This window comes from Protopterus annectens, chromosome 2.part2, assembly GCF_019279795.1.
Source record: "Protopterus annectens isolate FY-2018-M chromosome 2.part2, PAN1.0, whole genome shotgun sequence".
Lineage (NCBI taxonomy): Eukaryota > Metazoa > Chordata > Ceratodontiformes > Protopteridae > Protopterus > Protopterus annectens.
Window position 1 is genome coordinate 55,724,708 of NC_056730.1, and position 24,730 is coordinate 55,749,437.

Below are 24,730 nucleotides of genomic sequence, written 5' to 3' on the forward strand. Positions count from 1 at the left end.
ATTTATTTATTTATTTATATATTTAATATTCAAAGATGAACATCATGACAGTTTTTATAAAGAGTAAATAATTTATGTACTTGAAGTAATCGTGCACATTTATCAGATAGGCATTAATATTCATGAATTCATGTATTATGATAGGTTGGTTTTAAACAACAGAGAAAGGTCTATGGTTAATTTATATAAGTAAATTGATTTGATTCACTATTTAAAGGTTTTAATTAATTAATGAAATTTGTCTGATGAAGTCCTATGTACAAGGACGAAAACGCATACTGAACTGTTGTTGTAAGAGCGTTAATACAAGTTATCGTTTGCTTCAACATTTTATGTGATTTTAAACTTTGTGGAATAAACTGCTTGGACCGAGTTACAACGTCCCCTGGCACTTGTTTTTTGAATTCTTGGTTTTTTGAAGTGCTGGTACTTTTTCTTTGTTTCGTGATGTATTTGTAATTCTGATGTGAGTGGGATAAATTCCGTATCATCACATACAAGGTTGTGTACTTTACACCTCTGAGTGTACCTGTTTAGCAAGTTGTCCATCATTGCACCACTACATTCGCTGTGGTCCTCAGATGGTTTGTGTTGCTATATGATATTATGAGGCTACATGTGGGCCTAGCTTTCAAACCATCACAGACTGACCTCTGGACAGGCCCATATATGACAGTTAGACAAAGGGACACACATGGGGACAGGGTGTTAATAATGTTCTGCCAAGCATAGACAGTTGGGAGACCAGTTTGGTAATTGTTTGCATTCTCTTATGGGAATGATATCTGCTTCTCCACTGTCTGCTATTGCTGTTTTCACATGACCCTTTTCTTGTTTTGTGAATAGTTGCAGGCAAATGCAATGTTATGACAAGCAGAACAGATCATCATCATCTTCTTTCGGCTGTTCCCATTAGGGGTCGCCACAGCAGATCATCTGTTTCCATTTCTTCCTGTCCTCTGCATCATGATCTTTCACACCAACTGCCTGCATGTCCTCTCTCACCATATCCATAAACCTCATCTTAGGCCTTCCTCTTTTCCTCTTACATGGCAGCTCCATCCTTAGCATCCCTTTCCCAATATACCCAGCATCCCTCCTCAGCACAAGTCCAAACCAACGCAATCTCGCCTCTCTTGCTTTGTCTCCAAACTGTCCAACCTGAGTTGACCCTCTAATATACTGATTCCTAATCCCGTCCATCTTAGTCACACCCAGTGCAAATCTTAACATCTTTAACTCTGCTACATCCAGCTCTGACTCCTGCCTTTTCGACAATGCTACTGTCTCCAACCCATATAACATAGCTGGTCTCACTACCCTCTTGTAGACCTTCCCTTTCACTCTTATTGGTACCCATCTGTCACAAATCACTCCTGACACTCTTCTCCACCCATTCCACCCTGCCTGTACTCTCTTCTTCACCTCTCTTCCACACTCACCATTACTCTGAACTGTTGGTCCCAAGTACTGCTCCTTCTATGACAATATTTCATTCCAGGGGTATGGATGTTGGCCCGTGACATGTTGTCAATGTTGACACAGAACGCTGACAGCCTTTTATAACCTGGCAGCACACTGATCTTCAGGTACCTGCTGTCCTACTAGGTACCATACCTCCTGTCTTTTTAGAGCCAGACATCTGGACACAGCCATAAATAATTCGGGGCCAAAGGCCTACATATAGGGACAATTGTTAACTATTGGCCTTACAAACCTAGAAAGATAATACAATAACAGGTTTTGCATTAGCATGCATTTTCTTAAAGGGTATGAAGTCTGAAACTATAATCTGTCATTATTTTCTGACTTTGGTCTTTTATGATTTTCCAATGATTTGCCAGAAAACCACGATTTCATGATAAAGAGACCATAAATATGATGCAAACCTCTGGACATTCTGCAAAATGTCTGTACAGTTGAGAGGTATGCTAGGCACTGCGTATGTTACTCTGAGCTGTATACTGTCCATATGTGCCCCCCTGCCCCTGACCTGTCCAGGTTTCCTGCAGTAACAGATATTGACATATGGACGGTATGTACAACTCTTACCCTAGCTATATTTGACATGCAGAATAGTTGGCACTGCAGGTCTTGGAACTTGGACCCTGTCAAACACAGTACTGTACCTAGGCCACTAAGACATGACAGCCAGGGGTAAGTGCAGGTCACATACTGACAGTATTGACCACACATATACATAGCTCATTGACCCTTGCATATTGTGGACAGGCAACAAGTTATCAAGTTGATTGGGACAGCCCTGGGAATGTGTCCTCTGCTGCTTATACCCTAAAACATTACTGTTACTGGATTTCTATGGGAACATGGAAGTGTGTGTGTGTGTGTGTGTGTGTGTGTGTGTGTGTGTGTGTGTGTGTGTGTGTGTGTGTGTGTGTGAGGGGGGAGGCACACCTGTCAGTTGTCCATATTTGCACAGACTGTGCTGATGTTCCCTTTACATTTTAGTTCCATTTAGCATAGTATGGTGCCTGTCCTGGAGACTAAAGGCATATCACTAAAGACCACAGGTTAGATTGTAATGGCAGAAAGTTTGGTTTCAGACCTCTTACCCTTCAGACCCTTACAGCAACTGCAAGATCTGCTGTGATATCAATGTATAGGTTTGTATGGGCATATTTCATCATTGTCCACATTTGTGGGCCTTTGCCAGACATTTCTGTATGATTTTCTATGGCTGACTTGCTGGGTGAGGCTGAGGGGTGAGTTTAGGACCCCCACATTGACATCCATGCATGTGACCTATGACAACCCAGTTTGTTAGCCTCCCACATATACTGCAATGAGATTTGTTACCCAGGGGACTACTGCATTCTCTGGGTAAGCCAGTATTGTGCAGACATTTACTGTTGTCCCACATAGCTGTCGGTTGTCTGCTGCTATCCCGGTAGACTACCCCATTCCCTTGCATGCATGCAGCAATACCATAGCTATTCTACCACAATGTATTACTCCATTCATTTATTGTTAAGAAGACTGACTTGCCTTGTGCCTGCAGTAGTTGTGAGGAGGGTGCTTGAGGGCTGGCTCTGTCGGATGCAGCCTATATATGATGAGATACAGGTAGTGTGATGTGTGTGGCATCCGTCTGTGTGAGTCAGAGAGAGGTGTCAGTCTCTTGGTCCCTACAGTGTCGGTGTGTGTGCTATGAGTTGCCTCTTTGCCAAGGCCTGGGCATACTCGGCTCACTTTCATCTGCCTACATTAGAAGGCTCAGGGTGTTCCTCCTACAAGTCCTCCTGTGCATATGGGGGTCTTGGCAATGGTTGGGGGCTGTGTGAGCCTTCCGTGTGATGTTCCTGCCACAGTTGTTTCCCCAGGATCATAATGTGTAGCATGGCACTTACTATGAACATGTATGCACATGTGGCTGCAGAGTACTGCAAGGCTCCACCAGATATGTCAAGGCAGCAGAACCATGACTTAAGCATCCCAAACACACACTCTGTAATGTTCCTGGTTTGTGTGTGTGCCTCATTATGGCATTCTTCAGTGGGTCTGTGTGTGTGCATTTATGATGGGTGTCATTATCCACTGCTCCAGTGCATAGCCAGCATCCCCCACCATATGGCCATATGGAAAGTTGACCCTGGCAAATGTCTGGTACAGCTAATATGGGAGTCAATATAACTACCAGGGCTGCCAGCACACACATTCATGATAATGCCCTGGGCATTGCACATGACCTGATAGTTGATGGAGTGATAGCCCATATGGTTGACATACACCCTACCCTCTTTACTGGCTGATGACTTGATGTGGATGTGAGTGCAGTCTATGGCATCTAGTACCCCTGGGTAGTCTGCTACATGGTGGAAGAGATGCATATTGCTGGTCTTGTCCTCACGGGTGCTGGGGAAATATATGTGCTCACCAGCATGTGTTCACATGACTTCCAGGAACTGGTGGAGCACCATGTATGCAGATACCTGTGAGACCCCCATGATATCCCCAGTAGGTCTTCAGAAGGTACCTGTAGCTAGTATTCTTAGGGCTACACATACCTTGGTTTCAACTGGTATGGGTTCCCCTCTGTTGGCTCTGGGTCTGAGGTGAGGCCATAATAGCTCACAGAGTTGCTGAAGTAGGTCCCTGTCCACCATGTAGCACTCTAGTATCTCCAGATCATATAGCCCCTGGTAGGTTACCCTGGGTCTGAACACTCTTCTCCTCCTCCTCAGTCTGGGATGGTTGTCAGCATTATCCTCCTCACTGCACCCAGCCCCTAGCACATACTGCTGTATCAAAGTGACAGCAGCCCCCAACATTTTGCCAGTTAAAATTTCCCCGAGTGTGTACACCAATTGTGCAGAGTTTGTGGGAAAAACCAGACTGAAAGGTGTTTGCATAGTTTATACTGGTGTGCTGCAGATGCTGCCTGTGTGATTGGCTGACTGTGATGCATTCCACCTTTCAGCTATATTATTTCTGCTTTATTCTGATATTTTCCATTTTTTCTTCCCATTTCCACCTCTTCTAAGCCCCTGACACACCACACAAACCTGCTGCTCAATTGTAAACACTTCTGCTGGTTCCTGTTGTTTTTTTTTTAATTTCCATTGTGTTTAAGCACCCGGCGAGCTGTGCAAATCCCTGCAGCTACAGTAAACAATTTTGAGCAGAAAGAACCCTACCAGGCATGCAAACACACTCAGCATTTCTTAATGTAGCTCAGACACACACCCTTGCTTAGCTGTGCTTAGCTGAGCACAAATACAGGCAGTGGAGCTCCAGTGTGCTTAAACCAAGCATGACACACCCCCTTTTTATGTAAGTTGCTTCTTCTGCTTACACTGCAGAATTATAGCTCCTTAACAGTTAGGTGCAGGCTGACACAGTCTCCCATTTTGCTATTAAATTTAGCTCATTTGCATACCCCACTGCTTTAGTCCCTTGTTACACCACTACTAGCCTATCTCCTTAGCTACTTTAGCAACAAATAAGACAGAAAAATATATTGGAAGAACAAACTGTTTATAAGGAAGACATATACTACATGTACCTGCATATGGCAGAAATGTGAAATGTATAAGATTTGATATCATTTTCACAAAAAATACATAAAAGTTGAAAAGATCCTGAAAACTGAAATCTGAAATATAGTTACATGAACTTTGGAACGTGTTGCATTTCTTTGGTGTAATGGTTAGTTTGAGCTTGGATGCAGTACTTTTTTCCTATCTTGGTGGATGATTTTGAGAGAAAATAGAGTAGATTTTTCAAAATGTTTGAACCCAGAAGAGGAGAATGTGGTTGAAATGAGCATTTTGTAACATTTAAATACAATATAGGCTGCAAATGTTTTTGACCCTGTTGAGTAGCAAGCTATTGCCCTTAAGCTTAGTAATGTATAGGATTTTTTTATTAATTAAATTAACAAGTCAAAGGATTTTTTGATATTTTGAGAATTATCATATTAAGACTGTTATACAAATTTAAGGTACAGACACTTGTACATTTACAATTAATTTAGATCTTTTAAGAGTATATGCATACATTTTATGCCACCTGTAAGTTTACAGATAACTGCATCTATTCATGTTCCACTCTGTTCTACTTCTATACTTATTGAATGAGCAAATAATTTAGGAATATTTAACAGATAATTATACTACTGTTACATAATACATATGAATTGCATTATCTGTCAGATTGTTTATTATTAGTGATGAATACGAGAGTATTTTCAAATTTGTATGCTATAATGGGGGAACTAGTTTAAAATGGCAACATATACAACTAAGTAGTTTTTTATTTTTTAAACACACACACACACACACACACACACACACACACACACACACACACACACACACACACACACAGACACACACACACACACACACACACACACACACACACACACACACACACACACACACACACACACACACATATATATTAACTATTTGTAATCCATATAGCTTTTGGCTAGTTTTTGATGAAATTTTCGGTCTTGGTTGGTTAAAAAGATAGTTTAATAGTTTGTCAATTTGGTAGGAAAACTATGAATTTCATTATCCATGGTAGATTGTGTTTTATTAGTAACACACAAATGTATACACACACACACACACACACACACACACACACACACACACACACACACACACACGTGTATGTGTGTGTGTGTGTGTGTGTGTGTGTGTATATATATATATATATATATATATATATATATATATATATATATATACACACATACATATACATTGTAGACTTGCTTCTGTTTTTGTTACTTACAGGTTTTAGTAGTTTTGTTTGTAGAAAGGAAGATCCCAAAAACATAATAATGTTGGAAGAATATATTAGAGTCTTATGTAAAGTTACATTAATATGGTGGATAGATGTGTCATATTATCTTTTGGTAAAATAAATCTTGTCAAATACACAGTATATTGTCTATAATGTAAATATATTGTCTATAATGTAAATGGATTAAATAATGTTGACAAAAGGAAATCATTACTGTGATATTTAAAGTTAAATACAGGAGACGCCATATTCTTACAAGAAACTCACCTGATAGATAAGGATAGTCATTATCTAAATAACATAGGTTACAAAATGTTATCATCTGCTTCTTTTAAGAAAAAGAGGAGAGAAACTGCTATACTTTGCAGAAAATCTACCTGAACGCCTAGGGTCAGAGAAACTATTAATGATCCCAAAGAAATGTATATGTTTGTAATAATTAAATATAATGCCAAACTCTGTACACTGTTATTTTTTGTTGGATCCCTAGAATAGGTGTAGGAGTTGTTAAATATCACGTAAAGTTACTATTTAACCATTGGAAGTGTAGTTTAATTTTAGCTGGAGATTTTTAAATGATTTAATAGTAAAAGCAGTTTGTTGCTATTCAACTGTTATTCTTATGCACATGCGACACAAACTAGAATTGATAGGATTATGCTTCCACAGATTTACCAAATAAAGTTAATGATTTTAAAACTCCTCCTTGTCCTTTATCTCAACATAATACACTAAGTATTAATATGTCAATGGATTCAAGGCAATTTCAGATTATTTGCTGAATTCTAGTATATATGATGAAATCAAAGGAATGTAAGAGTTGCATTAAGGAACACATTGTAAATATTCTATCTTTGAATTATAATGGTCAACTTAGTATAGCAGTACTATTGGATTCCTTAAAATGCATATTACAGATAGAATGTGAAGATGGTGTAGTAATGAAATAAAAAAGTTGGATAAAGAGTTATTAGACATATAAGATGATATGCATATAGTAAGGTTTAAAAAACACAGACATTAGATATTTCTGAAGACATTAACATAGTGACACAGTATCAAACAATTGTAACACATAAAGTAGTGCACAGTTATGTGATGACTCATCTTCACAGATTAGCTAATAGAAGTAAGATGTTAAGCATAAAGACACAAATCAATAACATCTGAAATCCTCACACTAACAGCTTACTTCTAACAGACAGACTTCTTAACATTTTAAAAAAAATCCATGATGATTTTAATAAAGATAAAAATAATAATCTTGATGATTGCGCATTGATATGTATTTAAAGAAAAATGGTAGTAATACACTTGGAGATCATCAAGTTTTTTTCTGTTGACTAAGCCTATTACCCTAATAGAAGTTAAATAAGTATAGAAATAAAAAAATGGCAAAGCTCCAAGGTTAGTTGGTTTAAGTATGGAATTAGATAGTGTGGTTTCATTAAATATTTTAGAATTGCTAAGCAAAGTTTACAAGATAACTCAGAGTGACAAAATAATTCCTCCCTCATGCACATTTTCTGTAATTCACCTATATGTAAACACAGCGGGGACAAGATTTTAGTTTACTCATATAGACCTACTTCTTTACTTAATGTACATTATAAAATATTTGCTTCCATCTTCACTACAAGGTTAAGAGATGTAGGAAATAAATTAATTAATAAAGATCAAACAGGATTTATAGTCAATAAATTAATCTATGTCAATATTAAAATTATAGTAAGAATCTTAGATTTAGCAAAAGGAATGAACAAAAAATTCTCCCCGATTAGCTTAAAGATTGAAAGAGCTTTTGATTCTGTATATTGCAACTACTTATTTAAAACTCTGGAGGCATTTGCATTTCTAGAACAATTTATTGGAATATTCAAAAAAGTGTATAAAGATTCCAAAGCACATAATGAAACTGGATCTTACATCTCTCAAGGATTCATTTTAAACAAAGGTATAAAGCAAGGGTGACCCTTGGCTCATCTATTATTTGCATTACTTATCAACCCCTTAGCTAACAATATAGGAAACAATGTAAAAATTGATGTTTATTTCAACTAATAAGGATTTTCTATCCAAAATACAGTTTTTTGCAGATGATATTTTTCTAACTATAGATGATTTAAATTATTCAGTTAAAGAAATAGATGAGAAAATTGGAAAATGTCAAGAAGTATCCCTGCTGACATTTAATAATAAAAATGAAACATTTTTGTTTGATTACTATATAGTAAGTTTTTAAAGATAATTAGGAAGGACAAGAATTAAAATATTTTGGATTAAAAATGCACCATGTTATGAGTAAGATTATTAATCATAATTTTGAAAAAATAAGAATTGTTACTTCTTATTAAAATATGGATTTCATTTTACTTTTGAGGATAGTTTGGTGCTTATTAAAATTATAACATTACCTAATATTATGCATATATTGCATTCAATTGCTTTAATACCTGACAAAACACTTTTAAATAAAATGGAAAAAAATGTTAACTTCACTCTTATGGTACCATAAAAAGCAAGAATTGCTTATAGAAATCATATTATAATGTGGTTATATGGTGGCATTAGCTTCCCTGAGGTAGAATATTATTCCATTACTGCAAATTTTAACTCTGTTATACTCTCTTAGTCTTAACTTATACTAGTCAATGGAAAACCATTCAGGAACAGATTATACTAAATTCTTATAAGTTTATTAAATATGATAAAGTTTAAGTATGTAACAATCCTTTCATCTGGTTAAGAAAACATTATTTAGAAAGAAACTAATTTCACTTGTTAGATTCTGCATACATGAAATCAATTCTAAAAACAGTTAAGAAATATGTTTTTAAAAACTCATTAATTTTAAAATGTAAACTTTGTGCTCATATCTTCTAGAATTGTTGAAACTCAGAACATCATTACAATGACTTCACTGAGAACAAACGGGTTAGTACTATGGTCTGGTTGCTTTGAAATATGGAAAACTAAGTCACCAGAATGTTAATGAAAGATTTTAAGTTGGATTAATGTGTTAATCAGCTAATATTATCCATCAGTAAAAAAAGTGAATAGCGAAGATGAACAGAACACTATGCCCCCATTATATGAGTAAATGACTGCTATAATTGAAAGTAAAGTGATCTACAAAGGAAGCTTGGCCAAGTTTGATACATTAATTACAAATAATAATAACATTGATATAAAATTTTGGAAGTTTTATATAGTAGTGGATTGAGTGACTCAGTTGATGATAAAACTGTTAATTAAGTCATTCAAACTTCTTCAAGTTTATTCTGGAAAGTTATTATTTGGAAATATATACTCATCTTAGAAAATTTCTGAATTTAATAAATTGACTCCTTCATTTTGCTGGAGATACAATAAAGATTTAAAAGCCGATTTGGCACATAATGTTTATAGACTGTGAAAAAGTAAATGTTTATTGAAAACAGATAAGTATTTTTACAGGGTTTTGGTCTGATAATGTTTCTTTAACTAGATCAACAATACTAATGAATGTTCCACTTCCTTTATCTGTAAAAGCCAAACAATAAAACATGTTTTTGAATCTCCTGGCAATAGCTAAAAAAATGATTACAAAAATTAGAAATCAAACTAAATTCCTATATTAATTTTTTTTTATTTAACACCAATGATATGTAAATCTAAATAAGAAGTAATTAGAATAAGATCTGCAAATCATATTAAGACATTTAATTGTTGGGATAGCCTTGGAATGTTGCTATTGAAATACTAAGATTCTTAATTTGTTAACTGTACTAGATTACTCTGATGATTCAATGCATTTCTAGAATTGTATAACAGTATGTTATATTGAATTGCTTCCTTTCTATGTATACAAGTTAAATCAATAAACTTTCTTAAATAAAAAACAAAAAAGAAACAGAGTCTCTCGAGGGATCTAAACTTCTTCTGCAATATTAACAGAGCACTTTAGAGGGACAAGCACATCTCAGAGAGGAAACGGCTGTTCTGGAATGGATTCATCTTACATGTGAAGCAAAGCTCATCCTTATCTATATTCAAACACAGCTTGAGTCTATGGATGGGAAACAGAAACAGCTCCTAAATGCTTTATCCCACATATGGGTCCCCTGAAATTATCTATGGTATGATCCCAGTTATTCTCATTTGGGGTAATATGTAATTATTGACCATGGGATGGGTAAGGCCAATCTAATACCAAATGGGATAGGATAATTCAAGCACCAAAAATGGAAATTGGCTAACCTTAAAATGGTACACAAGGGCAGTTAGCCTAATACTGACCTATGGAACAATGAACTTAGAAGAAGCAGCAAAAATCATACAGGATAGAAGTGATACCCCAGTGTATTCTTTCTAGTCTATAGAACCTATCTGAATTCACAATGAATTTTAAGAGCATTTAGCTCAACAAAGATGAATTATTGTCAGTCAATGCAACACACTGGGGTCTTGCATTATAGAAATGAGAGATAAATGACTTTAGTGTAATCAAAGATACTTGTACCAAATGTTTGTTTTCAGCACAAAATACTGAAAAATCATACTGAACATGTGAAAGAGACAGAATTTACTTGTGCTAGTTAGAGAGACTATTCCAGAACTACAGTTATCCTGCTAATGACTATGTGCATGTCACTATTCAGAGTTTCTTAATGTTTCTAAATACTGGAGTACAGTATCTTACCTGAAGTGGCTGTTATATAAATTAGTACTTCATCTCCTAATAGAAACTGTACAGTTTTTAAGAAGAAAAAAGTATAATCTATCCAAATGGAATGATGTTGTTGCTTATTATAATAAAAATGGATATATACAACTGTTCATAGGTTCATAGGTAGGTACTAGGCTATCTGCCCGAGGGCATTTTTAAGCCTGGCCAGAGTGTGTCGGCTTTCGCCTCCCCATGTATTAATTAACTGAGCATCTGTAAAGCAGTGCCAATGAAGTGATCCCAGGGGTGTATTTTCTGTTACCCATCCACTCGTCAAAGCGTCTCTTGAAGAGTGTTAGTGAGGGTCTCTGCCTAATGTAGTTAGGAATTTTGTTCCAAAGCATGGGGAGTCTCTGTGACAGGAATATATCCCTCCAGCATGTGCTATTTATTGTTGTGGCAAAGTTTATCTCACTAGAGTGCGTGGCTTGCAGTAACTTGGATTTCTTTAGATGGAGCATGTCCATCAATTCTGAGTTGGACATGGCTTTGTAAGTCAGGCAGAGATCACCTCTGAGTAAGCGATATGCCATTGAGTACAGCTGGAGTTTTTTCAGTCAGGCTGCATAGGACATATGTTTGAGGCCAGTAATCCTCTTGGTGAGGTGCTTTTGTGGTCTATCCAGCTGTTGGAAGTGTCTTGTGAGGTACATCCCAAATGGGGCATTGTACTCTATGATGGGTATGATGAGTGATGAGTAGAGGGGCACTATAACCTCTTTATTTCTAGATGTGAACCCCTTAGTCATTAGATGGGCCACATAGAAGGATTTCCTAACTACTTTGGCAATATGATTGTCAAAGGAGAGATTACTATCTACCTGGGTCCCCAGATCTCTTATTAACTCTTCTGTATTAAGGGTGCTGCCACCTATGTGGTAATTCATGGGTGTTTTGTTTTTCCCAAACGGGATGACTATGCATTTTTTGGCATTTAGCTTGAGGCCATGATTTTGACACCAGGTGTCTGTCTCAGTAAGGCCTTTTTTAAGGATGTCCGTGTCAGCCGGAGAGTCAATTATGGCTCCCAGTTTGCAGTCATCACCAAACTTGGTTAGCCATAGTCCTTCTGTGTTTGCCTGAACTTCTTAGAAGTATATGCTGAACAGTAGGGGTACCAGAACCAAGCCTTGAGGGGCACCACTTGTGACTAGTTTAGTGTTGACCTGAAGCCTGCTATTCTTACCATGTGAGTTCTTTCTGTAAGCCAGTTGGCAACCCATCTTGTGACATAGGGGTTTATGTTCAGGCTGGTGAGTTTTTCTATAATACCTGAGTGAGGAATGGTGTTGAACACCTTGGCGAGATCAAGGTAGGCTGTGTGAACCACCTTTCCCTCGTCTATGGCCTTGGTGACTATCTCGAAGAAGTCAACCAAGTTTAGTAGGCATGCTCTGCCCTTAACAAAGCCGAACTGGGTCAGGTCAAGTGTTTGGAGGTTCCCAATGTCTTTGTTAATGAGTTCCATAATGATGCGCTCCATAGCCTTGCAGACCAGGTTAGTCAAGCTTATGGGGCGATAGTTACTAGGGTCAGTTATGGCCCATCCTTTGTGGAGCAGAATAACCATTGCTGTGTGCCATTCTATTGGCACATAGCCTGTGGAGTGGCTGAGGTTGAACAGCGTGTTTAGGTGGGGGGTTAGTTTGTTCTGTAGTTTGTGCAAGACGCAGCCTGGGACACCATCTGGCCCCATTGATGCTGTGTTTTTGGCTTTTGAAAGGGCTGTTTTCACCTGTGCTTCTGTGATTTCTGGGACACTACACTTTTCCAGTATTGTTGTGGGCCCTTTTGAAGGTGAGACGGAGGTGAAGTTTGCACTGAATCTATCTGCTAGGATGTTGGCAATATCAGTAGGTTCAGTATAGTTTGTGCTATTTTACACTTGCTAAGAGCATATCTGTGAGTTGCCACTTAGATTCTTGATATAGCTAAAAAAGGCTTTGTGGTTATCTTTTGAATCCTTGGCTATTTTTCTTTTGAAGTTAGCCTTGGATGGTTTTATGAGGGACCCTAGTTTCTTACTGATACTGATCAGGGATGTCTTTCCTTCTTGGGATTTGCTTTTTTTGTGAACTAGTTTCTTCCTTCTTTTGTATAACCTGTTTATGGCAGGGTCCACCAGACTGGTTTCTTCTCTTAGGGGAGTGTGTCTTGGTCTTGCTAGGGATGGCACAATCCATGCATTCTTGTAGGTGCTCATAGAGTGCAATTGTAAAGGATTCTGCATCTTGGGCAGTGTTATCCCTTAGCGTGGGGGCTGTGAAACTTACCACCTCTGCCTTAAGTAAGGTGAAGTTTGCTTTAGAAAAGTTTTTTACTGTGGTTTCCTTGGTTGGGGGTGGTGGTGGAGTGTGGACATCCATGGTGATTAGTTTATGGTCTGATCTAACCAGTGACGGGTTGACCTCTGGTACGGAACTCCTGTCACCCATGTTGGTGATGACCAGGTTCAATATGTTGTGGCGTCTGGTAGGTGAGTTTACCAGCTGATCCAGGGCATTTGAGTTGATAAATTCCAGGAAGCGCTGAGCCTGGGAGTTTGTATTCTAGTAGTTTTCCCAGTTAATGGTAGGGTAATTGAAATCACCCAATATCAGGGTGTTCGGTAGGGCCTTCATGTTTTCCAGTGTCTCCAGAAAGGTGGAGTGGTGTGGTCCTGGGTCATGGAGGGTGATCTGTAGTAGGCCACAATTTGCATTGCAGATTTGCCCAACGTTAGTTGCACATGGATGATCTCAGAGGTATCATGCTGCACCACTAACCTGGAGGTGTGAGTATCCTTGATGAATACCCCCCCATCTTTTTCTGTTTCGATCCGTATTCTGTGGCTGAAATGTGTGGTATGAGTTTTAGCCCAGTAGTGCTGGAGTGCTCTCTGGAGCCTTGAATCAGGTTTCAGTTACTGCACAGATGTCGACTTTCTTCATACTTAGGAGTCCTTCGAGCACATGCATTTTGAGATTTAAACTCCTGGCGTTGAGTAGCATAACCCTCATTTTTTTACTTGTGCTGATTATGGTGGTGGGTTTGAATTTTGAGCCTTGCCTAAAAAAAGGCACTATGGGCGCAGCAAGATGCTTGGCCAGTATTCAAAAGCCAAGGGGTGATAGGTGCAAGCCAACTTTTGCAAAGCAACGTGGCTTGTTGAGCATGTCATCCCAGGCTGACAGACAATGGATCCCCTTTGAATGACACAAGAAGCTAAGCCAATTGTTGTAATTGATAATTTTTTCTTTATACTGATGTATCATTCTTGGTGAGGGCAGGATGCTACTCAGGGTCAGGGTCATACCCGGCTGGGCTACATGATCAGAGAGCTCTTCCATGTGTTTTTTCATATAGTCCAGGAAGGTATATTTCAGGTCATTCACACCAACATGAAAAATGACAGAGTCATATTTGTACTTGTTCTGGTGTGACCTGAGTGCTTGTGTTATGTGGCGGATTCTGGCTCCCAATAGGCAGCTAACAGTAACCTTCTCCTTGTCCAGCCTAGTGAGTGGGGTGTCAGTGTGCCTGACTATTGAGTCACCTATTACTAGTGTGTTAGGTATGTTATTTTGCCTTAGGAGCTGTGATTGTGTGGCACATTAATTTTGTGTTTTATGTGTTGTCTGGTTTGTGACGGGAGGTGCAGGTTTTGTGGGTGTCAGCTTTGGAGCTCTCTGATGCTTTTGCAGGTTTTTATTTAGAGCCTCCAAGCATGATTTTGTGTATTTATGTGTATTTTTTGCCAGTGCTGGTTTAGTAGGTCTATGTGAGGCTGGAGGTGTGGTGCAAGTGTTAACCTTCTCTTCATGACTGTCTGTTCCAGTCTTGGGTGAAGGGACTTTAGCCTCCAGTTTGGCTGTATAATTGCATCTCCACATATGTTAGTGTTTTGTGGTAGGAGGAGAGGGCTGTCTGTGTACATGAGGCAGTTGTAACATTGCCTCAGGATACCCAGATTCACCAGCTGGACTGGAGAGTACACCTGAAGTTGTCCTTTGGTCATGCCTGAATAGTAGGGAGAGCTGCTTAGCCGCTTGGTTGGTGAGGGGTGGATAAAGAGCCTGCCCTGTTGGGCAGTCAAGTGTTGGGGTATATTAGTGCTTGCTATTAGGTCTGAGCAAGTGCTGGACTGTAGGATGCTTTTTGAGTGCTTAGGTTGAGAGTTAGACTAGTTTCAAGTGAAAAACTGAAGAGGAGACTTAGTGGAGCCGGGAATAATTTAACCCTAGCTAACCAGTGCTGCCCGGCACATAAAACCGTGAAAATGCGGTTTTTAAACTACTAACTTCTGGGCTGAACCACTCCTCCAGGGACAGATGGCTGCTCAAAGTTCCCCTCTCTCACAGGTGAACAGAGAAACATCCCTCTATCCAAGTAAGGTATGGGCAACTCAGAAACTTGCAACACAGTTCTGAATTCAGCACTAGCCTGAAAACTGGACTATACTAGCTCAGAAAGGCGGGAAACAAGAATTTTTTTTTTTTGAAAAGATAAGGCAAAACAGTAAAAGTACACTTAAAACAGCTTTAAACGACTACAAGTGATCAGAAAAGGCTATCACACTTTAGTGTGTAGCCTATAACAGTTAAACAATTTATTTAAACAAAAACAAATTTTTAAAAGTGCAGGCAGTGAGATAAGTACAATATTTGAAAAAAACAAGCTTTTAAATCACAATAAATGCCGGAAAAATCGGTGTTTAGGCAGAAAACAGTTAAGTACAGCAAGAAAATACAGAAAACTGATACTCAGTCACTCCAAAGTCTCTCTTTTAAGCTAGAAGGCTTGTATCATTTTAAGGCTTTCTAGTGCTTTCCAGTAGGTTAGTTACAGGAAAGATGGGAAACAAGCGCAGATGTGGTCTTTTAAATCAGAATGTTGAAAGAGAGATTATTATGTTATTTCCAAAACAATGGATATCTGCATATATGAATGTGCAAATCAAATGTACATAATGTGATTCCCACAGAATAGGGTAGACTGTAACATTAACTAATCTGTGCACTACATAAATTATTTGCTTTAAAGGGAGAACTGTAATGTGCAGTGATTCTTTAATAAGTCTATTGTGTATGCTTGATGCCAAGTAGTTCTGCCTTAACTTTCATTCACAGCCAGTTGAACAAAGAGTGAGGAGAAACCCAGGCCATTTTTCATGTCTGTGTATTTTCTCATCAGGTCTGAAATCTTTCCCTTACAAATATTGAATCCAGCATCAGGAACACAAGCAAATCACTGCACAATTTCTGATACAAATAATAACACAAAACAGACAGTGGCATGACTGTATTAAGTATGGTAGATTATTTTATTAATAATTTTGATATCCTGCCAAAAAAACTGTATGGACATATCCTGAAATGTATAAAGACTCGAATAATAGCATAGTTGTAGCATTATGCCCCAGATGAGTTGAAGTCTATACATTTTATGAAGATAAAATGACTGATGGATTCTAAAGGGAGGGGAATAAGAGCTATAAGAATTTGAAGGTGAACTGGTGTAGAAAATTAAAAAGCCTACCCCTTTGAAAAGTAGTATCATATGTAGGAAAAAGTTCAGGGATCAAGAAGTTGGGATGAGGTACTTCTTGAGGGACAGAATTTTTATTCCCTTCGTATTATGAGGTGAGAATAAGGGATAGGATAATTTTCATTCTAAGCCATGAAGCATAGAGTTACATGAAGTAAGCTAGCACAGAAACATAGAGGAATAAAGCCATGCTATATTTTAAGCAACCCGAGTTCCAGTAGCAGCTTGAGTACTGGACAGTCCAGAAAAGAAGGGCCAGTGTGTCCATCCTATGGTGGATAGTGTTGCACTCACTTAAGGCAACCCATGCAATTGATATCCCTGAGAAAGAGACAGTAAAGACAACATCACACATAGTGCTACCTGTGGTTGTGTGGGTGGGGCAGTCTTACTAATATCAGTCTCTAAATGTAAAGTACACAATAGTGCTGATGTTCACTATTTGAGCCACCCATGGGGCATAAATGGGCAACAGCAAAAAAGCTTGGGGTTTTGAAAGAAAAGCACTCAACTGTACTAGTATGTTGTTGGCATGAATGCCTCAATATTACCACTGGCCCCAACTATTGATTTGGAGACAGTTTGGTGAGGTTAGGAGGTTTGGAAGACATGGGGCATATGGAGATACAATGAGGGCAGTTGATAACCAGGTTTGATGAACCAAAATTAAACACAAAAAACCCCCAGTGTTGCATGTAGTAGTGGGTCTTGATTTCCTGAAGGGGATACAGAGGATAAAAATAAAAACGCTGGCTGAATGGCAAGTTCAGTGAGAGAAAGCAAAAGACAGAGGGAGAGAGAAGGAACCAAATGAAAAATGGTTTCTCAGAAGTAAATGAAACTGGAAAACAGACAATGATTTTTATGCAAATCTGTGGTTGATTCTGCATTTTTATTTTTCTCCAGTTTGATGTGGAGGCAGGTAAACACAGAAGTGACAGAGTGAAAGTAATGCACAGTGTGTTATCCCAACAACTACAAAGACATTAAATAATAACATTAAACCCACAGTGACCCTGTGGTGTGTTTAAGGGTCTCATGACCTGCATAACTGTTTTTTTAGAACAGGGTTCCCCGTGTCACACTGCATAACTCAGATATTAATCATGCTTCACTGTTTTTTTTTTTCATGCCATGAAGTGTACCTAGAAAGTCAAAAAAACTCACCCCTTCTCTCCCTAAACTCCCTTAATTATAAGAACAGAGTCCACACATAGTCCACATATGCATTACAATGGGAAAAAGTAAGACCAGCACAGTTCACTGCTGGATTTCTCAATTTGGGGTAGCATAACTTCAATGAACCTCAATAAAACAAAATTACACTAAAGGCATTAGGTAGAGAGTACCTTGAAAAGTGTTGAAAAGCTGTTTAGAAAATCAAATAATGTCATATAGGTGTGTATGGCTAATACTAAAAAGACACATTCTCAACATGGCGTTCTGAGGTTCATTTTGAATGTTTTTTTTCTGTTCTTTACTGAAGATTAAGAATAGAGTATGGGATTAAGCAAGGTACTACAAATGCAGGTTATTAAAATACAATGAAATGATTTATGATAAAATCATAAATTCAGTTGAAAATCAATAGAATATGCATGCAATATATGCTATATCCCAGAGAAGAGGCTAAAACTGGTGATTGTGTTATCACCTATTACTATGACATTTGTGTAACTAGCATCCCATCATCCACTATATACTGCCACCAAAGTACAGTATATACTACAAGTCTAACATGTCAGATCTGTGTTGTGTGCCTTTTATTTTATTTCATTTCATTTTATACAGGTAAGAATAGCAAGATGATCAGAAAGATCACATGATGTCCAAAGTTTATTTTATTTTATTTACCCCTTGTTGACCAGGTTAATCTCACTAGGCAAGTAGCATCTTTATAGGGGTGACCCAAGGTGATATTTATACTACTACTACTACTACTACAGAAAACTTGTCCAGGGTATTGGAGAAATTCCAATGCTGATTTTGATAGCTGTCATGGGATCTTTTGCATCCACCTGAGGTACCATGAACTAAAGGGGGCTACACACAGGACTGCAGTGCAGCATCATCTCATGGAGGATACACACAGGACTACAGTGCCACCTTATCTGAAGGAGGATACACAGAGGAGTGCAGCGTCACCTCATCCAAAGGAGGATACACACAGGAGTGCAGCACAGCCTCATTCAAAGGAGGATACACACAGGAGTGCAGCACAGCCTCATCCAAAGGAGGATACACACAGGAGTGCAGCACAGCCTCATCCAAAGGAGGATACACACAGGAGTGTAGCACAGCCTAATCTGAAGGAGGATACACACAGGAGTGCAGCAGAGCCTCATCTGAAGGAGGATGCATACAGTAGTGCAGCACAGCCTCATCTCAAGGAAGATACAGACAGGAGTGCAGTGCAGCCTCATCCGAAGGATACACACAGGAGTGCAGCGTCACCTTATCTGAGGGAGGATACACACAAAAGTGCAGCGCAGCCTCATCTGAAGGAGGACACACAGAAAAGTGCAGTACAGCCTCATCTGAAGGAGGATACACACAGGACTGCAGCACATCCATATCTGAAGGAGGATACACACAGGAGTGCAGTGTAGCCTCATCCAAAGGAGGATACACACAGGAGTGCAGTGTAACCTCTTCTGATGCAGGATACACACAGGACTGCAGCATCACCTCATCCAAAGGAGGATGCATACAGGACTGCAGTGTAGAGTCATCTCAAGGAGGATATACACAGGACTGCAGTGCAGCTTTATCTGAAGGAGGATATACACAGGACTACAGTGCAGCCTCATCTGAAGGAGGGTACACAGTGGAGTGCAACATCACCTCATCTGATGGAGGATACACACAGAAGAGTGCAGTGCAGCCTCATCTGAAGGAGGATACACACAGGAGTGCAACACAGGTTCATCTGAAGGAGGATACACACAGGAGTGCAGCACTGCCTCATCTCAAGGTGGATATACACAGGACTGCAGCACAGCCTCATGGGAAGGATACAAACAGGAGTGCAGCATCACATTATCTGAAGGAGGATACACACAGGAGTGCATTGCAGCCTCATCTGAAGAAGGATACACACAGGACTGTAGCACAGCCATATCTGAAGGAGGATACACACAGGAGTGCAGTGTAGCCTCATCCAAAAGTGGATACACACAGGAGTGCAGTATCACCTCTTCTGAAGGAGGATACACACAGGACTGCAGCATCACCTTATCCAAAGGAGGATGCACACAGGACTGCAGTGTAGAGTCATCTCAAGGAGGATATACACAGGACTGCAGTGCAGCTTTATCTGAAGGAGGATATACACACAACTGCAGTGCAGCCTCATCTGAAGGAGGATACACAGTGGAGTGCAACATCACCTCATCTGATGGAGGATACACACAGGAGTGCAGCACAGCCTCATCTGAAGGAGGATACACACAGGAGTGCAGCCCAGCCTCATCCAAAGGAGGATACACATATGAGTACAGCTTCACCTCATCTGAGGGAGGATACAGACAGGAATGCACCACAGCCTCAACCGAAGGAGGATACACACAGGAGTGCAGCATCACTTCATCTGAAGGAGGATACAAACAGGACTACAGTGTAGTCTTATCTGAAGGAGGATACACACCGAACAGCAATGTAGCCTCATCTGAAGGAGGATTCACACAGGAGTGCAGCACCACCTCATCTGAAGGAGGGTACACACAGGACTGCATTGTAGCCTCATCTAAAGGAGGATACACATAGTACTGCAACACACACCCCTCCCCTTTATGCGGTTCTGCAGTGTCAGCAGTCCATCAGCCTGGTGTGGAAATAGAACCCACAACCTCCTGCACCAAAGGCTAGTGTGCTACCTGTTGTGTCACTGACACTAAATACATTGGTTTGGCTCACTGAAGAAGATGATAGTGGGGTAAGCAATTATCAAGCTATTGAATTTATTTATTTAGAGTATTCCTTGTACTTAACAGATTTTTGTATGGGATACATTATCCCCTGTACTTCATGTCCATCTTTGCTGTTTTTCTTCTTGCCATAATTCTTCTAGGTCATTTCTCTTGCACTCTTCCTCTTCCCATCTGTATTTATGAAGTTTCTGCTTTTACTCTGCCTTTGCCATCATTTGAAGCTATTTCCAATTTTGTCTCTTATTCTTTTTGACCTTTCCTTTGTATAACTTGTAATAAATTTGTACTGGAACCTGACTAGCACATCAGTTTATACTGTACACATTTAAATAAAGGTCCATAATACGCATGACCATTTATTTAAGCATGCATTCCTTTCTTTATTTATGTTACATTTGTTAGCAGAGAGTTCCAGCTGGAACATTCCCTAAATGTTGAAAAAAAAGAGCAACTAATGCAACTATAGTCAATAAAATAAGAGGAAGTTTACATGACAATACCCAAGAACAAAGACTGTATGAAAAAGGCAGCTATAATGTAGTTGTTTAGCTATTTAGTTATTCATTTATTTGGATTGGTTTATGGAACAGAGCTCTGATGATCTGCTTAATTACTGGAGGTTGTCTGAATTGTGTAGGTAAGTTATACAAGATGAAGGCAAGATGATTGTGCAAGACAAGGAAATTGCAGAATGCTGCTTTGTGTGCATCAAGGTGGCAGTCATAAGAAATTCATGTGGGGGAAAGAGGGAGAGAATAGGACAGTGTAGTTAGTAAACAGAAATGAAAGTTAAAGTATAGCAGGAGAAACAGAAAGAAGGCAATTAGGGATAAAGGATAATGTTAAAGAATGAGGAGACAGCTAATGAGATGTAGAGAAGGTGACGTCAACAACAGAGATAATGCTTACTTAATGCTGAATGTTTGGTAGAGATGAAACCTGAAGGGCAACATGAGGAGGCAGGGAGGGGAAAAGGAGCATGCCTGAAGTAGTGAGAGGAGAGCAGTTAGGAAAGGAAAAGGTGAGTCACAGTGGTTATGAAAATCTAACTTTGAGCAGTAGTTATGAAAATCTAACTTTGAAATAAGGCTACACAAGTTAGGAGACAATTGAAACAGGGAGGTACTGCATTGCAACCAGAAAGGTAGAAAAGGAGGCCAGTGTATAAAAGTACTCAGTGGCAGACTAGCCTACCTCCTTCGGGGCTGTCATGAATAGAGAGAGACATAAAGTAGAAAAGATTCTGGTTATATGAAATTTGGGGTGTAGTGAACTGTAGTCCTAGGAGGGTGTTGTACCAAAGGGAAGGGTGGTATAGTAGTATTGTTTAATAAGGATTAACTGAGGCAGTGGCACAAGTTAGAACAATGAGGATAGAAGTGAATCTAAAATTAAGTGCAGAGGAAGGAGAATTGTGGTAGGGATCGCAAGTTGACTAAATAAAGGCAATAGTGGGCTGATAAGGTTTCAGAAGGGAGATTTTAACAGGAATGCAGATGATACATTGAGAAATGAGGATGGGTGATAGGTGTTTAAATGTTAAAGAAGGGATTAACTTTTAGTTGGGATTACAGGGTGCAGCCCCATAAGGTTAGATAGATTTTTGTTAAGAAGAGAGGATGTGGTAAAAGTAAATGAATTGCTGAAGAGAAAATAATATATCGGAGCAAGTAGTTTTAACTAAAGAGTGGGCAATGTTAGAAGACAGGCATGGAGATTGCAGTTAGAAGAAACAGGAGTCATAGAGTAGACAACAGAAAATATGGTTAGAAAACTGTTGAGGCAGTTGATAGGTTAGAACAGTGCAGATGAAGGCTTAAAGGAAGGTCATGTATGGAATGCTATGACTGTGGGGTGTATCTGATAAGAAGTTGGGAAAGTAATCTGAGGGGCACACACACTGCACGCCCAACTGGGAAAGAAAGAAAGAGCAATAAGTACAAGATTCAGGGAACAGAAGTTCTAAAATGGAAGCTGAAGAGGTTAAAGACTAGAAAAATAATGATAGAGCTAGTCAAAGAGAAAGAAAAATACTTTGGCATGTTATAGGCTTTGGAAGACACTGTTCTAGGAATTAAATGAATAAAAGAAGGAAAAGGCTATGGGGATTCTCAGAATGAAAGTGGAAATATGATGATGGATCACAGAGTTATGTTTTTTAGATGATCTATGGACAGCTACAATACCGAAGAGGAAAAACATTCAGGAGACAGTGGGACTAGTTTGGAGAATATAGAAGTAACAGAGAGTAGATAAGTGAAGCCATGGGAATTGGGAGAGATTTTGAAGACCAGAAGGCAATTTGACAATGAAAAAAGGCAATGTTAGTGTTTTGGATGTGCTCCTTACATATTTTCAAAATAATGAGTGGCTGAGATGCAGAGATTTGCAGTGTAATTAGTGGAAAATTAAAGTGGAGAGATACTCGTGGAGTGGGACATCGTATATGCTATTACTCATGGAGGACAATTTTTTAATAATCCAAACAACTACCATATCATTTCATTTACAAATGCACATACCAAATTATGTACATGACTACTGACTATAGGATTCTCAATTTTTTTTTGTTGGGGGGGCTGACAGAAGAAGAGTGGGCATGTTTTTATGAGAGTCACTGCCTATGAAAAAGTCATGGTTATTAGTAAACTTTTTTTGAATTAAGTAGAGTGGAATAATAAGATAGTTCATGGTACTTTTATCTGTTATTGTAGACACTTTTCCAAAATATGTTGGAAGTTTATGAAAGTGGAAAAGAATTAGATAAACTAGAGTGAAAGGTTCATTGGGAAGGTAGGCTATGGATGAACATTTGAGACTAAGATTGAGTTTAATGGACTAATTAAAAGAAATGCACTAGTTGTGAAATGGAGGCAATACATGCATCATTTCTTATTTTTGTATGTTCCCACTGGCAAAGCAGATGCTGGCAATGAGGGTGGGAAATGTCCTTTCAGGTGCTGCATTTCCTTTTCCCATACCATGTTAGAGGATGGTTGTATTTGGATATTAAGTTTTTACTTACTGTATATTGTAACAATATTTGTGGCTTCAGCATATATCTTTGATTTACATTCAAGATTGCAGTGTCCCTGGGAAACAGCAATATTTATGCATTTTTTTTTCTTAGAGTTAGAGTAAGCTTTGACTGAAAATATATAAGTAAGGGGTGCGGTGATTAAGCTCACCACTTGGAGGCAAGAATTACAGTATTCCGCATGGGCATGTGTAAAATTGGCGTATATACTCCTTATTGGACTTCAAGTATATTCTGATTATGAAATTATTTGGGGCTAAGAGAATTCTATATAAAAAGAGAAGTCATGATGGAAGAACAAGAAGAAATATGATCATATTAACACACTTATGCACATAGTGTATGACTCTCATGTAATGAGTTACAGAGTGGAGAATATGATTATTTCATAGTGAAATATATCTGTGAGTAGACGGCATAAACGTAAGTAAAAGAGTGACACACACATGGAATAAAATTATGCTATGACCATCTGTATATTTAAATTTCAGATATGAATATCTTTTCTGTTAACAATATACCTGAGTTTATACTGCTGGTAATTTGACAATTTTCCAACAAAGATAAAGGACTTAGCATCGCCCAATTTGTTTTTGGTTTGTGGAACATGGGCATTACTGTAAGCAGATGGCCAAACTCATAATGAGTTGACCTCCATGTAAGAACATTAGAGAGAGAGAGAGGGAGAGGGTCACAAAATCATAAACATTTTGTAAAAAATGTAGTTATATCATGGACACCTGATGATTCCATTCTAACCACTGCTAACTATGCATGGTTCCAGGAATTAAATGAATAAAAGAAGGAAAAGGCTATGGGGATTCTCAGAAGGAAAGTGGAAATATGATGATGGATCACAGAGTTATGTTTTTTTGATGATCTATGGACAGCTACAATACCGAAGAGGAAAAAAGTTCAGGAGACAGTGGAACTAGTTTGGAGGATATAGAAGTAACACAGAGTAGATAAGTGAAGCCATGGAAATTGGAAGAGATTTTGAAGACCAGAAGGCAATTTGACAATGAAAAAAGGCAATGTTAGTGTTTTGGATGTGCTCCGTACATATTTTGAAAATAATGAGTGGCTGTGATGCAGAAATTTGCAGTGTAATTAGTGGAAAATTAAAGTGGAGAGATACTCGTGGAATAGGACATCATATATGCTATTACTCATGGAGGACAAATTTTTAATAATCCAAACAACTACCATATCATTTCATTTACAAATGCACGTACCAAATTATGTACATGACTA